Source organism: Neodiprion lecontei, chromosome 2 (assembly GCF_021901455.1).
Source record: "Neodiprion lecontei isolate iyNeoLeco1 chromosome 2, iyNeoLeco1.1, whole genome shotgun sequence".
Taxonomy (NCBI): Eukaryota; Metazoa; Arthropoda; class Insecta; order Hymenoptera; family Diprionidae; genus Neodiprion; species Neodiprion lecontei.
The window spans coordinates 190,931-208,024 of record NC_060261.1 but is presented as its reverse complement, the minus strand read 5'-3'; positions in this window follow the sequence as shown (position 1 = coordinate 208,024).

Below are 17,094 nucleotides of genomic sequence, written 5' to 3'. Positions count from 1 at the left end.
AATGATAATAATGATGATAATGATGATGATGATGATAATAATAACAATAACAACAACAATAAAAATAACAATGATAATTATAACAACAACAACAACAACAGTAGTGGTAGTAGTAGTAGTAGTAGTAGTAGTAGTAGTAGTAGTAGTAGTAGTAGTAGTAGTAGTAGTAGTAGTAGTAGTAGTAGTAGTAGTAGTAGTAGTAGTAGTAGTAACAACACCAACACCAACAAGAACAACAACAACAATAGTAATAATGGCAGAAACAACTCTAATAATAGTAACGAAGACAGCAAGAACAATATGAATAATAATATGAATAATTACGATAATAACAATAACAATCAAAGCAACAACATTAAAGATAACTGTTAGAAAGAAACAATATTCAATGATAACGATATGAACGATGACGATGACGACGACGACGGTGACGATGACGATGATGATGATGACGACGACGACGGTGACGATGACGATGATGATGATGACGACGACGACGGTGACGATGACAAGAACGACCTCGGCTACGACGATAATGACGGATGGTAATGAGTAATAAGTAAATACTATTGTTATTATTATTATCATTATAATTACAGTATATATTATATAAACTCATACAAATATACATATATATACACACATACATATACCATCAAATATACATTTGTACGCATACATACGTATGTAATACATAACATGACGATTTGGCGAGGCGGATCCTTCGCGGTGAAAGTTGGGCGAACCTATAGCGCTTACAATTAGTACAAGGCACAGAGCCCCCCCTCCCCCGCCTTTGCCCCGCCGTCAAATGCCTTGACAGCAGAGCCTCTTCGCCGAATCGTCATAGATAGTTACATAAAACATAAGCATGATGAATATATGGTATAAGTATCTACGTATTATTATACCTATGTACATACATATTCATACGTATGGATGTATGTATAATGTATGTGGATATATTCAAGATATAAATAATAAATAACGAATAAAACATTATATACACACATCTATAGGTAGAGGTAGGTAGGAAACAATAAGACTTATATTATTGTTATCGAAGTACACAATACGTATTCCTTTAGAAGTTATATCCTTATTATATATTACATAAATACCTGTATAGAAACATATAAAGTACAGAGATATACACGGTACGCGGATATTGTCTAAACGCATAAAGCATGCATAATCGCGCGTGTATATTATAAATGCATACATCATGTATATCGTACGATACACGCATGCATAGATTATAATACGCGCGCGCGCGTGTGTGTTTGTGTGGGTGTGTGGGTGTGTGTGGGTGCGCGCGCGCGTTTCAGTGAGTGAGAGAGGAAGTGTGTGTGTGTGTGTGCGTGTGTGTGTGTGTGTGTGTGCCGTGAGTTTTCGATGAAACAGGCCCTTCGGATCAACTGAGACCGGACTCTGCTCGGGACGCCGCGCCGTGCCTTGCGCTAAACGTTGTAGGTTGGCCCTACCGTTAAAGTAGGTGATTTATGAACAAAGCGCGAGGGGCCCGGTTCGTCGAGTCCTCACTGTACCTATGAGGTATATAATAGACACGGGGCCAATCGTTACTCACCGATCAACCGTAATCCGTCATAAGTACAAGCAACAATACCCTGACCTCGTACGTCCAGCCCGCGTTTGGGGGGCGAATCTCTCTCGGCCCTGCAAGGGTCGGCTATTAACTACAATACGTGTAGCTGATATCTAAGCAACTACCGGCAAGCAACCAAGGAAATGGCAAGCCGCTCTTTACGGCAGGAGACATGCTGTATTTGTATACCAGCTGGTGTGTTTACAGTCTCTCACGGATTCCCCGGAGTGAGCGGTGAGAAATGATTGACCCCTGTATACCTGTAATATATGCGTGTATACAAAATAATAATAAAATTGCGCACGTGTACAACACAATCAGACAGATTGACAGAGGCTGGAGGTTGTATATTGTTTAAGTGAAATGTAGGCGCGAAAGCGTTGGGGGAGTATTATATTCTCAATTATAATAGCACTTACGTGCAATACAACGCAGTGCGAGTGTCAGTAACGATTCACGAAGAAAACTAAAATAAATCCCCCGTTGTTGATTCGATTGGTTTTTACGCTGCATCCCGTGAGATGAATTGTTGCAAACTTGTAGGAAATACGCGAATTCCTGTCTGCTGCCGGCATGCGTAGCACCATAGGTTATACGTCGTACATATGTACCTCTATGTACTCGCAAGCGCGTGCGGAAGCGAGAGAAAATATAATAAAAATGAGTTTCAAGTGCAATACGTGGGAATTGTAGGAGATTGTGTGTAGAAGAATTAGAGACGCGTGGCACGTACGGTGACCTCTCTCTCTCTTCAATGGGCAGGGCAGGCTTACACACGTGTATTGTACCTTATTTAAAATAACGTTAAACTTGCGCTTGATATACGTAGATACATATAATTATACGTTGCATAATTGCATATTTAAACGTAGCTCCGGATTCAGATTTTAACTTCACCAACGATCATAAATGATCGTACGAGAAACGCACAACTATACGTACGTAGGTACCCCCACCCCACCCCACCCACCCCCCTCCCTCCCCGCGCCTCCACCGGAGCTGTGTAATGATTAAAAATTTTTTATATATATTATATGATAAACCAGAACTTATATGCATTATATGTATGATGTACCATGATTTTGATGCCTTGAACGTTACATGAATACGATCGCGGTATTGTATCGCTATGTCTACATATTTAATGATAATACATACATACTATATAGGACCGTTTCTGCAGTCTCGATCGGTCTAGTTCAGATTCCGTTCAAACGACTAAAATTACAATAGCACAAGTAACCTTGCCCAACTTTACCTGTGCGTGTTTATCTTGACACTAGCTAATCAGATTACGCGACGCCGTGCCGTGACCGAGGCGGAGCACCATTTTCCACGCTTGGAAACGGGTCTTTGGAAGCACTAACGATGAGTTCTGGAAGTTCTTTCGACGATTTATTTGACTCATTGCACCCCCGAAAATCCTATAGAGAATAACATGATGCATGTAAATAGACCTGAGTTTAATACAAAAAGGAAAGAAAAAAGAAAAAAACATTAAATTTAAAACGTATAGTTAGAAATAATAAAATGAAAACTCGGCATTTAATTGATTCACTAAATTAGTGAGAAATGAATTACATTAATAAAAAGCAAGGAAAGAATGAGAAGGAAGAGAGTTTCACAGAACCCCCATGTTCCTCTGGATATTTCATGATACATTTCATCAAAGTCTTTCATCCGGCTTCAATCTTTTCAAATAACCCGCCCAAATTGCAGAATCAATGCTTCATTCGGCACTCATAGCAATGCGGCGTACGCAGCATACGCATACACACGCGAATTTTCACAACTACATAACTATTAATACCCACCTTGCTACACGTCGAAGACGAATATTTTATTAAATAAGACCTTTGATGAACTTGCAGAAAACAAACAACAAAGCAGGAAAAAAAAATTATATTGGGAAAAGAAGTGTTATTGTATAACTATCAGTTGAACAGATTAATTGTAAGTATTATTCAACTAGCAACACGTTGTTGAAAGACACACGCCATTGGGGGAAGCAATTATACTGTTGCGACGAGTGAATTAATTGTAAATGATATCTTATTATAGGTAAACGTACACCGTCGACTATCTTGGCTAATTACTTTTTCTCGTTTCATGGAACGTGGTCTTAATGTTGTTAGTATTCTTAACAACTGAATCTGCGCGAGTCTATCTGCGGTAATTTCGGGGTTTCACTTGATGAGTTCGTTTCTATACGTATTTTTTTACATTCCAACATTTCAGGCTGCTTTTTGAAATGTTAACGTTAATTCGGAGTAACTTTTTATAATAATTTCACCCTTTTTTCTACCTTGCGATCGCGGTCGAAGACTTGAACAGGCTGTGATCAGTGTTCCGGCCCATTATGATTGATTGCTATTGTACTTAATCAGTAATAAAAATAGCAAGCACATCGTATACTTATAACGTAATAACGGCGGCTATCGCGCCGACGATCCCTCTGTAACCGCAGATGTGAGCCAATCTTATTGTATATTGTTAAGTATTGTTCACCGATAATTGTTACCAAACATCATAAATATCTCAAATAGCGTCATCATCATCATCATCATCATCATCATCATCATATATATATATATATATATATATACATACATACATATATATATATATATATATGATTTAAAACTAGAAAGAAAAAGAAATGATTAAAAACGTTATGACCCAGGTCATTATTTAAGACTGCAGGTATAAAAGTAACACATGCCGGAATTCAAAATGATATTCGCATACGGGGAAAGGTCCGATTCGCCCTAGGCCACTTTGGACACAAACATAATATTGCACGTGACTTTATTCGATACAGCGTTACACGACACGACATTATTCGCCACATTGTCAGGCTTTATTCGACGCGGACGTATTTTACACGGTCTTCATTGGTTACGAACTTGTTGTGCACAGGTATCACTCGAAAACAACTTAATCTACACGGGTGTTAGTTACAGCGTTCTTCCACTAGGGCCTCTTAGGAGACGTGACTCCACGCTTGTATTTTTATTTCCAATGTTCCGTAACATGTATTTTTGCTCTTGAGTCGGATTCACCTCAGCATTAGCGCTAGTCAATAATTTGAATCACAAGAACCGAAATACATGCCCTGCATACATCGGGAAGTAAAAATACCTGCCTACAATCACGTTTACAAGGGCGACCTGTACCAGGAGAGCGCCGTTTCACACAACACCCGTGTGCCCACGACAAGTCCGTTTCGAACAATATTATACCTGTGTACGATAAGTTGGTGCCGAATAATGCCGTGTCGGATGAGGTAGTGTGCAAAGTGGTTTGAAACGAGTCGAAATGAGGCGTGGAGGTACCCCTTTTCCGCATGTACACCATTACTCGTGCATGTATAATATTTAACAAAAATGCGACACGACGCAATCATATCGCGCAGCGATGATATCGTTGTCAGTACCGTCAATCACGCGCGCAACGCAGAGTAATTTTTTGAAATTGAACAGAATAAAGTGAAAGCAAATAATGAAATTGTCGAGTAGAAGAATGAGTAGAGTGAATAATACTGTTTCAATCTTGATTTTTCTAGTATTATCATATAGAAAACACATATTTGACAATGAGCTTGAAATATGATAGGGTTATCCCGTTTGCGTATATGAAAATCATACGATTTTAATTTGCCAGTAGAATATTAAATGACCGGGATGAAAGATGAACGATGCCGATGCAAATGCAAGTACGTCGATTGTTATTATTGTATAATTAAGTGGATCCCTTCACTTCAATAACTCTCTACCGATATACTCTTTCCTTATACATTTAATGATCAATGTCTTACTTGTCTAAATTCCTTGTAACTAATAACAATGGAGCTACGCCATGCTGGACTCAAGTGGGACGGGAGTAATGCCGTAAGGTCGCTTGTAACCCAATTGCCCTTTGACAAGCGATATTGCAATCGAGGAATTTGAATAAATGAACGAACAGATGGGTATAGGAATAAACAATAAAATGTAATGGGAAAGTGAGACTAAGATAACTGGATGTTTATCAACAGAATACAAAATAAGAAATGAAATCCGCGACTTTTCCGTTTCGTACTTATTCCGGTGTGAAGTATTAACGATTACGAAATGGCACTGCACGACCGGAAAGCACGCCAATGATCCCAATATTTACTGGTTGTTACTCGAAATACCGAAGCTAGGGAAGAATAAGATGCCAGTAGAGGATTGATCACACGTTGAATTATGCATCTAGATTGTAACTTGCACGGAATCCGACAAAATACCGATCCTATTTGAGTCTAGCACAAGAAGGGAAAGAAAGAAGAAGGAATTAAAGGATTTGCACGTACGTCCGTTATGCCTGCACCGGATGTATGTACAGGGGCGAATAATTGGATCATCAAACTGTATATCCGCCTTGAAGTAAATTATAAGCAATGTTCTCGGACCATAAAGTTTGTATCTACCTATAATTAACTATCGTTATTATCGATACCGTACGTATGTAATTCCCTTGTTTCTAATAATCTGCACGCGTACCACAAATATTTGGGACGAAAGTGCGTGGATATAAGAGAGAGAAAGAGAGAGAGAGAGAGAGAGAGAGAGAGAAAGAGAGAGAGAGAGAGAGAGAGACGACTTTTAACTTTCTGAAGTTGAATATACACGGTCTGTTGTCATTCTTATGGTATGTATGCTCGTGTGTCTCTGACGAAAAGTAAAATTGTATAACGAATTTAAGTTCAGCCGCACGCGTGTATATCATGGCGATCTGCCAACGTCCGTTTAACCGTGACGGTAAACCTGTATAAAACACACAGGCCATGCTCTCACTGTTAACCTTCAGCTTTGTTTATCCAGCTAACGTTTAAAAATTTCAATTTACGACACCTGTACTTTAGAAATTCCACCTAATCATGCAGTATATGTATGTGTTAAGCCATGGGTAGTGAACGTCGCTAACGATAAGTTGGTCTATGAGCTCCGCTGCCTGAATTCAGGTAAGTCAGTTCGTAGTGTTTGGTAACACTCTTTACTATACCACTCTACCTTTCTGCCCATGGCTGTACATATTATACATATACCTACATCAGCTGTAGAAATATCATTTATTTACTAATTGACTCAATGTATCATCATCTCTTTCATGCACGCTAAATAATAGTGCGAGTGGAAAATCAAAAATTCTGACGTCTTGGGCAGTTGAATTGCTGAAGAAAATAGAACTGTCTAAATTTTTCAAACGTCATCCCGCAAGCAGTGATACGAATACCAACAACAATAATGAGTTGGTCAATTGTGCCAAATTCAATATCCATGCGAACGATGAATATTAATTATATACTTTGGCGAATGTGGAAGTCCATATAAACCCGCGATGCTGTGACTCTGATTCACAGCCTATTGTAGGTATATACAGTACGTGACAGTTGATATGCGAGGTATATTTGAATGAGTACCGACACTGAGTGACGTATACAAATATACAGATACCTATGTAATCATATTTCAATTCCGCACGGTGCCGTGAATAGTGTGTGCGACATTCGGTGTGGTAGACAAAGACGGTAGGTGTGCAGTATGTAGGCATTATACGAATGCGGAGCAGAAGCAAAGGTTAACCCGGTTATATGCATCTCACACATAATTCATTATCCGACCGATAGTTCCGGATAAGCATGAATTCACATGTATGATGTGAAAAATGTAGGTTTTCTGACACCATTTGCTTCTGCCACATGAGAAACAGGAAGATGATCTGAAACCTTACGAGCATTTCTTTCGCTCACTCAAGGCGGCTCATCACTCGTGAAATTCGTTAATCACTTTTATAATTCGGTCGGTTGAAATGAAGAATATAGTTTATGCACACCATAAAGTGTCTCAAACCACGGAATAGACTTTTCTTTGGTCAAGTGTATCAAATATCAACTAATGAGGTAACGAAAAAATTAAAAAAATGAATTATCAAGACACCGTGCCAAAGTTGATGAAAAAATCACAGTGAGTATAATGAGTATCACAAAGTCACTGTGAAAACATCAAAATATGTATTCAAGGAACTTGTGTCAAAAGTTATGAAACTTTCGAAGTATTGTATGTTTTCTTACGTGCGGGAAACTTCTTCGATCACGGTACAATGAGTTTTTAATTGTATTTACTCGCAAACGAAGTTCCAAAAATACATAAAACCTTAACATCAATTAATCTGTTCTTATCAAAAATAATCAACTATAGTTTGTTTTTTTTTTCGAAAATTTTGTCACAATTATCAGCGAAGATACGAAACTCCTCAAGCTAGCGAGTCTTTTTCTCCTCGTGGTCGTGTCGGGAGCTTTACGTAACTCAGGTTTTTCGCAGCGGTTATGTTACATACTTTTTACTACAAATATTTCTCACGTGCCCAGCGAATATGTTTGTTTTCAGCTAACCTTGTCGCAGATTTTTTTTCATCCGTTTCCGTGTAAAAATTCCATCGTATGCCATTTTGGTGTTAGGGGACCTAGCCGTCGATTAATACAATTCAAGTTAATTGTAAATGGATATTTTACCTTGTTTTCCGATCAAATGCTGCAGCCAGGTAAACGAATGAGGAATTTTTCAACATTGAACGCGTTTAAAACAGTTCGAAAGTAGCGAATGCAGCTGCACGGCAACGTGTAGGTAGTTACGAGACAGAAAAATAGATGTGAAGGGATATAGAAAAATAGATGGGTATAAGGTAGGTAGGCAGGTAGGCGGGTGGGAGGTAAAGAGGTTTTTCTTTAAAATCGTCATCTTATATGGAGAGAATAGCGGATAATATGCGTTATGCATGGTTAATATTCCACAACAACCCACCCAATTTGTACCTAGGGGTTATTTATAATTATAATATCAAATGTATCGGAAACAGGCCCCGTGGTACTAAGATAACACTTTTCTCTGCATCCGCGTGTATATTATATATGTATGTATACAATATGTACGTATGTGTTACAAGTGAGGGGGAACTCATGAGTGGAATGGTATAGTAGCGGCGCCGCGGCGCCCGATCCTGTGCCTGAAGTCTTTACGTGACTGTTAAGGGTAAATCACGTGTTGTCGTTCCAAATTTCCAGATCCCCTACGTAGGCGGCAAGAAGAAAGTTATGGCTATGTATAGGGTTCAATGAATCTCGGTTCTGTAGCCGGCGATATCTGACGCATGATTAACTGAAACACGTGTACATTAACATTAATTTTTCACCCATAAAACGCTTTTACATACATTAACAGACACAATTATATCCTCTTCCCGCACGCATTGCGCAAGTCGGGCTCACAATCAATCTTTACCACGGATTTCGTCGCAGTGATATACGTATACTGGCATATGCGCTATCGGTACAATCCTGGTTAGCTTATATTATTGCAATTCAACCCCCAAACATTTTCTCTCGTGTCGTCGCACTCTAAGAGTGACATGCAGCAATCGTTCAATTAGAGTTAAAATAATAATGGCATTAAATTTGCGGATGGACCGGCAAAGATCTCGCGAACGTGGAGGCGATGAAAGATAAAGATTGGGGCGGGGAGATCCGCGGGTTCAGGGCGAGTGTCACGTGTATTGATCCCGATTCCCCGTGATACCTCCCGGGGTAACTCGAGGCCGAGCTCCCCACCCCTTGTTTCGTGCGGAGGAGAAGTGACAAGAAAAAAAATAAAAAAATTACAAATTCGCTCGAGGGCTGCAATTGACACTTTTCTCACAAAATGCTTCGCGAATCGTCTTTAAATTCAATATAGGGTAAAGTTTCACACTCGGGAATAATTAATGTCACTGTTACATCTTATGCGCTCCTGCAATTTATGCCATTTACACAAGTGTACGAGATGTTGATATTTGTTTTGAAGTCTAGCTCATTATTGAATACTATATTAAATCACTGCATCGTTCATCATTGACCACGGTCCTAGTACAAACAAATGTACGAAGAAAAACAGTTAGCTAATAAAAGAACCATTCGCCGAGATGTTGCAATGACGTAGCTGCGTACTTCTAATTTCTTTCTACTTTTTCAAGTTTCGAGCAATTTTCGTTTATCGGTTTGGGCTTCATATTTAGAGATCTGCATATTTGTTTCCGAATGTAAGACCATAATTATTTCTACCTAGTCACCTGCTACACTGGAAAATCCCGACCCCCGCATCGTCCTTTGCATATTATTGTGCATTACACAACTGCGGTCTCGGAACAATGTCAATGCCACATTGGCATCTCAATGTTTCCACAATTGGAAAAAAGTAGGGGGTCTTGTAGAGAATTAGGATATATTACATGTATCTACCTATATCACAACATTACACTTGCACTTTTGGTTATTCGTGCGACTGCCGTATTGATAAAATTGAAAATGATATTGCACTGCCCTGGCGACAGCAACACCAGCGTTAAACAAGGCCTTAGAGTTATAACACAGAAGAAACATAACTAGCCTGTAAGAAATTGTTATCACATTGAAACTATTCAAATAATATTTAGGCATTTATAAAATGTTACGTGTAATATGGTGAAAAGGGGATAGGAATAGCAAAGTGAAAACAGAAAACAAGTATGAGGAATAAAAAAAGAAGACAAAAGTATGCTAGGATAGCATAACTGAAATTAGCACTAGGCGCTGGGATACCCTTTACATATACAATAATTGGAGAGGACAATTTATTCCGGGCAATTCGGGAGTGCGCTGAAAATGTCATCTCGTGCCAACGCGACAAGATATTGCATCGCGGTAGTTCAATAAAACTCGAAGTACACGTAAGTATAATATGTCCCCGTGTAGTATCTCGAAAATACTTATCCACGGATTGACATTTTGGACCATACAGGTATAAGCCTAATTTCAGTTTCTTTCTTTGACGAATGGCCCTATAGAGGACTTTGCAGAAATCATATGTTTCCAACTTAACCCGTATTTCTGGATAAAACCGCAATATTATCTAAAGCGAAAGGTTCGCGTCTTGTGCGGGGTTTACACAATCGTGTAATCTCCAAAATGTACGACAAACGACTTTTCGATGAGCGTATAAATCCTCGATTCTTAACCCTCAGTCGTTTGAAACAGGACAGAGTCTTGAACTCTACGGTAAACAACGGGATTCCTAGAGGAGGTGCGCGTATTTTTTATTTTTTTTTTGCTGTCTTGCGGGATTTTCATAGAGTAGAGTTTAACTGATTTCAACAATAAACGAACTTTGCAGATAACGGACCAAACCTTACCGCACCGCCGTGTTGGTCGGGCTTTTTTCGAGTTGATCAATAATAACGTACAACTAGACGATTCGGGCATATCAATTGAAAATACTACAACTTGTGTGCTCGATTTTCCTCACGCAACAGCCAAAATTCTTCAATTAAATGCACGAACGCACGAGATTAAACTGACTATATGACAAGTGGTTGTTGTTGTCTTTTATCCCCTCAAAATCAAATCGTCACATAGTGGTAATGTCAAAGCATGAAAAGAAAAATAATTACCGTTGGATTAACTCCACGTATTTACCACATCTCTGGGAAGATTAGGGACTGGCGCGGTTTTCTGTTAAAGTAACGACAGTTTTCTGTTTACGATAACGTTGCCTTCAGTTGCAAAAATTTGAGAAGTTTTTTTGGGCAGTCTTTCTACAGAGTCAATACAGAATCTTCCCTGAAAGCGAATTTTTGCCACCTGACAACAGACTTGTGCAAGATTAAGAATGTAATGCAGATTCTGATGTTAGACCCGCAGTCAAATGAGGCAGTAGACACATCGTGTCTGCAGTTGCAGCCTGTAAGCAGAATTACCTCAAAACGTAATTAGGTATAATGTTCATTAATAGGTTCCAAGTCGCTCGCTATATTTTTCTGGAATCTAAACTGAAACGACGTTTCTTGGCACATCAAAACTTTACGTGTCTATGATCAACGAATCGTTTGTTTCTCCTGTGACTTGCGTCGCTAGTCATTGGCACATAAAATTTGATTATAAAGGAAATTCGTTCCACTTTTGATTCGGAAAAAATCGTAAGCCACTGGGGACCTGTTAATGAACGCTGCTGTATGTATGTTACTCGTCGCATCCCGGATGCAGTGACGATGGGATTGGTAAACTGTCACACCCTCCGGTATCTCGAGAAACATTGTAGCGGAAGTATATAATAAATAATAATACTGTTAATGATGATGATAATAATAATAATAATAATAGTAAAAATAATAATAGCAACAACAAAAACGGCAGTATCTAATAACTACAGCAACTGCAGCAGTGTCATGCATCAAAAACAATATAATATAATACAATCATGACAGTCAAATAATAGTTACGATATTGATGACGATGATGATAATGATGGAGATGTTAACGGCGATGAAAACAACAACGACAATAACAACGGCAACAACAGTAACAGTGACCAAATGTTGTACGGTTATGTTAAAGGTCTGGACTTTTCGCTGCATAAATTGATTTATAACTGGATGAACGGAGTATACGTACTTATGTACATATTTTTAACCCGTGGATAAAAAGAGGTCATCCATCTATACCTACGTAACGTTGGAAAACTGTAATTGCATAGCTATTCTGCTATTATATGGTTATATTCTAATCCGGTATATTGTTATTGTTACGACGCCATTTACGAAATCTAAATACCGCCACAATGGAGAATACGTCCGGAACGGACTGTGACAGTTCGACTTCGATGCTCCTTCAGACACGTCTGGCCTGCCGGGTTTGTTCTTGTCCAAAATTGCAAGTAGCGATTGTTGGTGAAAAAAAAAAAAAAAAAAAACATTGCCGTACGGCTCGAAAGCGTTTAACGAATGCCACAATATCATTATGCATACGGACTCCCAACACGGAAACATTTTGGCGTTTAAAATTTTCATTTTAAATACATGGACGGTTCTAGACGACACTAATCAGCAAAATAAGACGGTCATTACCTGTTCGTCGTCTTATATAAAAAATGCAATTATTTTATGAAATTGTGGCAGGCTGTTTAGAGATATTCAAATTAAAAACCACGCACCAAGTTACCTTATGGATAGCCTGTGCGATACGCGTAGGTAGGTGTACGATCGGTTGGCACGCTAGTCGTTGAGAAATGTAGACGATTCTTTCGGAAAGAAGGCGACGTGGTTGCTTTTACTTCATACTTGTCAAATGAGCCACGTACACGTGCCTGTAATATAAATTAATAACTATGCATGTACATTCAGGGCCGAATTACGATATGAGGCACCCCGACGCCAAATCGATCGCACAGTGACTCGCATTCCCTTGGGTATTTTAGGTTTGCAAGTTGCTGTTAGCATGAAATTTTTCAGTATAGAGCTCAGTTTCCATAAGGTTACTGGATTTTTGAGGGATTGAAAGTTTTTTTTATATAGAATCAGTTAAATCCCAGGTACTTGAGAAGCTGGAATACATTTTTATGTGACTAGCTGCGCCCTGTGAAGTTAAGGGGCAGTGGAATCATTGAATCATACTCACATTGATCTTCCCGCTTGTTGTCTATTTAAGAGATTATAAGGGTATTTTCGTTTTGAACTCATTGCGTGAGTTGCTGATTTAATAAAAAAAAATTTAAGCTTGTACAAATTTTTCAACCAAAGAAAAAACTTTTTAAAAAACCTGAGACATCCGGCGCCCCCCAGACAGCTTGCGCCCCCACGCCATGGCGTGGTTGGCGTAATCGGTAATCCGACCCTGTGTACATTCGAATGCAGTGTTAGAATATCGTACGCACCTCATTGCAAAAAGTGTTGACTTTATTTTCCGATTTATTTTATATTTCGTATGTAGCGTTCCTGCCGCACAACCGTTTCAAGTTATATTAAATGACATTCCCGAGGTATACCCAACTATAACGTTGGCCATCAGCCACATTATCTATATGCAATCTGTATAATCCAAGTCTCGCATTCGTATAGCGCGCCTGAGTTGACGCATTTTTTCTCTCAGACATGCAGATCATGCGGGGTTGCGCGGATTCGCATATCCGCCTATCCGCAATTGTTCATACAAGACAGGGTCGAAGTACGGGGTATATTAGGGTCATATTAGCGCTCGTTAACGGAACCCCGGCATTCTACGTACATGTACACGATCTATCTTACGAACTAGCCTTCAAATTCGAGGTCGTACTCCATTTCGTATGGCGTTCAACAATTGAAGCACTGCCCGATTATTGTATTATTATGTATGGATGTATATTTGATATTCGTATATCAAATAGGTAGATACATTTAGAGGTATAGGTGCGTAATATTAGAATGTAATGGTATATCCATCGTACGGCCTTTATGCTGACGAAGGGGTGGAATTTTGTGGATCGTCGTTCATAATGGTTATTTGTTTTGTTCATTCATCTTCTAACTCGTTATTCTTCTCTGTCTTGTTACGTACTTGGTTTTGTTTTCCCACCGTTGCAGTTGTTCGAAAATGGGTTTAGGTTATTACGTAGAAAGATCAGAAGGTATGAGGATCGCAACATGGGATGTAATTCAAAGACGCGAATATTTGTTTTATGAAATTCTTAAAACGTTTGAAGCTATGACATATTGTCGTGAGAGTGAATAAGAATATATTTAAAAAAATTCTGATGATTCTATGTTTTGGCACTCCATAATACTTTATCTTTCTACATTTTGACTTTTCTATATTTCGTTCTGAATTTGAAAAAATCACATAAAATAGATTATGGCGTATTTGAAAAATGGATATTGTGACTCTTTTATTTTATGACCTTCCTAAACTTTCATCCCTGTCGTTCGGAAATATGAAAAGATTACATGAGCAAGTGTCACAGATTTCGACGGCCGATTATTCAAGCCTCAGTGTAGTTTTCGCGCAGTAGTATTTCATGTATTTCATGTAATATACATGTATACATACATACTTATATAGAAATATATATATATATATATGTGTGTGTGTGTGTGTGTGTGTGTGTGTGTGTGTGTGTATAGAAGAATGAAGAAAGTTTAGTCGAAATTCCGGTCAGGTAAATGGAAAAATTTAATTGTTGGGAAAACGAACATGTTTGCGTTTTCGACGTTTCGGTTTTCACGGAAGTGAAGTTTGGACTTCCGTCCAAAATGCTGAACTAATAACACCTAAGCAGGAACAGGTCGTCAAAATTTCCTGAGGATGGTCGGCAGGGCCCGGCCGAAACGTCGAAAACGCAAACATGTTCGTTTTCCCAACAATTAAATTTTTCCATTTACCTGGCCGGAATTTCGACTAAACTTTCTTCATTCTTCAATCTACCTCCTGGTCACTAATACTTCACAAATATGTATATATATATATATGTGTGTGTGTATGGTAGCGCATGCCTGCGGTCAGATTGGAGCGTACAGAAGGAATTTATTGAACAAACTGATGTTCATTTGATTCATTGTCAGTCAAATATGACAGAACGAGGGTGATGTTTTTATTTTTTTCTCTCGATCACCTGAATCGTATGCGTTATTCAGTAATATCAGATTCGCTTGATTTAACTGAGAAACACCAGACGCTAAAAATTTGGTCAGCTTGGAATACATTCGTTGAATACTACGATTTCTTTCACTGTCTGCCGGCCGTATTTTGGAACGATTGAATATACCGAATCTCACAGTCCACGAGATTGAATGCGAAAATCGAATGAGAATCCTCGCCCTACCGAGGAATGTGAGGGGAGAGGGGCGACGGCTTATAATAAATAGAGAGATATTTAATAATAATAAATTAAATCCCTGATCGAGCATGTCGTGTTCGCATTATTTGTACCGTAATTTAATTGTTTCGAGTTAAGTGTCAGATAATACTGTACGAATGATAGTATTGCTACATTATTACGGGGAAAATAATATAATAAAAATCGTTTGAAAAGAAATTTGAAAAAATTACTATGTGATCATTTGTAAGAGGAATCGATTACTTCCGTTTTAAGTGTTGATACTATTGATTTGTAATTATTTAAATTTAATGAGAAGTGTATTGTAAAACTAGAGGAGGCAAGAACTCATTGTATAGGTACTAAAAATATATCATTTGTTGACATGAAAATATCTATTCACCTCCCTGAATCAATCGTCATGAATCGTGTGTTACAGTTCGGCAGAGACGACAGGATATGATTGGTTGATTGGTTGATTGACTGATCGAACGATTAATTGATTTCATGTTTATTATGCCTTGGTTCGAGCTTGAGGCAAAATATATATTATTTCGCCCCCCCCCCCCCCCCCCTCCCGGGCGCTCGCGCGCCAACCCCTATTTTCGAGTTTTTATGAAAGGGGGGGAGGAAAGGCGGTAAGAGGTTAGATTTTTGAAGGTATAGAGATTTATATGTATAAAGGGTCAAATGTTGAAAATCAGATTCCTAGATGGATGCAAAGGTGAAGGGTCGAGTCTTCATAGGTATTGCGGTATACTATATGTAGGGTGAAGGGTTGAATCTTCATAGCTATATAGCCATAAATGTAGGATAAAGGGTTGAAACTGCATAGGTATGCGGATGTATCCGTAAGGTAAAGGGTTAAATCTTCACATGCATCATTATGCATTGTTTATACGTAGGGTGAAGGGTTAAATCGTCATAGCCATAAGGGCATAAATGTTGAAAAGGTCGAAGATCGATGTTCGAAGACCGAATATCGAAGGTCGAAGATCAAAGCGTGAAAGGTTAAATAGGGGAAGGGTGGGCGGCGGATGGAAAGAGCGAGAGGGTGAAGGGAATCTGTGAAGGCCTGAGGGCATATATATGTGGGTTCGAGTTTGAATTTGTCAAGGTATAAGGGTATATATATATGGGTTCGATGTTAAATCTGTCAAGATTTGAGGGCATATACGCTGGATTCCTGTCACGGTGGCGGCGAGATAACTTTATAATATAGAGATATATACATATACCGCGAGAGGAGATCGGGCACATAGAAAAAAGATGTAAAGAACACAAAATATGTAAGTAGAACAAAAGCAAGGTATAGATAAAAATAGAAGTACAATAATGAGAGATAGATATACAGATAGATAGAAGAATATTAATTTGATCACGGGGTAATACCTCCTAGGCCATAGGCATGGGAAATATAACGAGTTAGCGGTGAACCGGAACAATAGGATTAAGATTATGCTGGCACTAGAATCCAGTACACGGCTAAGCCAGATTCGCACTGCTGGCGCCACAAAAATAGGCATAAGTTTAAAAAGCATACGCACGAAGAGAAGACACGTTCCTTATACATCATACATCATACAATACATGAAACGATTCCATTCCATTCATGTCACACACATCACACTCGTCACAATCGTCACACGCCTTTAGCCTCCTTCGCACGCAGGTGTTCACAGAGCCTAGCACGAAACACAGGCAAGGCGGAAGCTGATGTGATCTCCGGGAGCAGAGTTACCGAAGTGACCACCAGATACATCACGGTAATTGTTCGATTTATTGTTCTTGAGGGGTGTGTGGTGATAATTGGGAGGAATGGAAAACGGTAGT